General features: G+C 36.4%; 1 protein-coding gene across 1 annotated transcript in view; it reads right to left on the bottom strand.

The window, feature by feature from the left end:
* Positions 1–2,144, bottom strand: part of LOC104923103 (acidic amino acid decarboxylase GADL1) — a 15,557-nt gene that overhangs the window by 12,846 nt on the left and 567 nt on the right. The gene's annotated exons all lie outside the window — the stretch shown is intronic.

Raw genomic sequence — 2,144 nt, 5'->3', positions numbered from 1 at the left:
ACATTTACACTATACGGCGCTGTACATTTACTTTATTATGTGGTAGCACTGCGTGATTCATATAAACTTGTTTATAATATCCAGTTTATATTTTTAACATGAAGACTAATTAAAATTCTTTTCTTCTTGTTGACAAGACCCTTAGAACAAGCTTTCATATTGTTGAACTGATTAATGGTTGAAGTCTCAGACTCTACTGTTTAAAAAGGCTGCAGGTCTTTAAACTGGTTAACATTCATCCTCTCTATGTCCTCCCTCTTTTCTCTCCTCTTCCCTCGTCTCTGTCCTCCTTCCTCCGCTATCGTGAATCAATTTTTTTCTCCCACCCCTAATATCATGATCGAGCAGCTATAGTAGTAGTTCACTTTTCATCCTTCCCGTGTTGTATATTGTTGTGATGTTCAAATAGGATGAGTGACAAGTGTATTGTTGTTTTTCAGATCGACAACGAGTTCATGCGCATATCAACTGTACTGCTAATGTCTACATTCTTTGCTGAGCTCGACCAACACTCTCCACGCATGACGGAGCTCTTTCGAAAGAAAGGTGGAGCGGCTGGGAAAAAAATTAAACAAATCATGGTGGCCATTTCCATGGTTTGTATTAAAATGTGTAGACTTATGCTTAATACTTGTTATGTCCCTGCCCTCTGTATGTGTATTGTCTGTATGTATTTTTTTTTTTTGAAAGTTCAAAATTAGAAGAAAAATGTTCCAACAGACAATTTAGTTTAACCCTATAGACTGAGATTAAGATTGTCATCTCATATGTTAAAAATGGAGATGACACAGAACAGTGTTTTTGAACACACATCCAGACTGGTTTTGCTACAGTAGATGGACAGTTGTGGCTGGAGCAGTTGTATTCATACGGGTTTTAAAAAACAGTTTCTGTGTCAATGTGCACTTTGAGCTCCTAAAGCACACATTTGTATTGCAAGTGTTTTAAGAAGTTTAGTTGTTGCGCTGAGAATTTTAAAACTTGAAATGACACCAGTCATGCACAAATCCTGGAAGGTTGTTTTCTTCCTAAAATATTCTACAAGCATTTGTGACAAAGGCTGAAAAAAAATGTTCATGTTGAATGTTAAACTTAAAATTTTGCAAGACTGTACATGCTGAACTCTGAAACAGCATTCCCAAATGCATCATATGGTTAATATTTGACACAAACAACTTGAGTCTTTGAGAAAATTGGCTTAATTGATCCTGGAAGGATTTAAGACACTGTTTTAGTCAGCAGTTAAGTTGTACTGTGGCATGTTGTGGAGATGTATAAAAAAAATAAGACAATGGTAAAGATCATTGTAAAAAATGATTTACAATGGTAAAGATCAAATTGTAAACGTTTTTGCATGTTCTTAATGTATGTTAGTGGATCTTTGGTAACTGAATTCAAAATATAGCTTATACTAACTGAAAAGAACACTAAAACAAGATTTACATTAGTATAACAGGCAAAAGCTATATTAGTTCATCCAACAAGATTTACATTAGTATAACAGGAAAAGTTAGTTCAACAAGATTTACCAGTGGGCTGGTTTTTCAAGGCTTAGTGATGTTAGTTGCGAAATGGTGGTTAAGTAACTTCAGCTGGTATTTTCCAATTTTTCATACGTATACCATCAGTTCCCTAAGATCCTGATTTTCATATCCTCTTTCCTGTTATGTGCTGGATTTTCTTTAAGATCTATTGCCGAATAGAAGGAGGTGTTTTGCGATCTGTCTTCAATCTCTCTCCATTGTCTCGTTTAGTTTAGACTAGTGTTGTAGCTGCAACAATGTTTCTCTTCCCCAATAAGCAGTTGAGGTTTGCCCAACGGGCTGGGCTGGTTTTTTAAGTCTTTGTGATGTTATTTGCGAAATGGTGGTTAAGTAACTTCAGCTGGTATTTTCCAATTCCAACGGCATTAAAGTTGCCTTGTTCCCAGACTTATAAGCTCCTAGTTGCCTGTGCCTGTTTTTTCAGCTTTGATTCCATCTTTCCTGCTGACACAACAGGTGCAGCGCCTCTGACTGTTTTAGCTTTGGATTATATACAGTATCTCCGCCCAGAGTTCTGCACACTGAACTCACTACACCAGATAATCATATTTTCAGGATTGCATCCTCATTTTACACCACTGTAACAGTCTGCTTTTTTTA

This window comes from Larimichthys crocea, chromosome XIII (assembly GCF_000972845.2).
Source record: "Larimichthys crocea isolate SSNF chromosome XIII, L_crocea_2.0, whole genome shotgun sequence".
Classification (NCBI taxonomy): domain Eukaryota; kingdom Metazoa; phylum Chordata; class Actinopteri; family Sciaenidae; genus Larimichthys; species Larimichthys crocea.
This window is presented reverse-complemented; position numbering and strand designations above follow the sequence as displayed.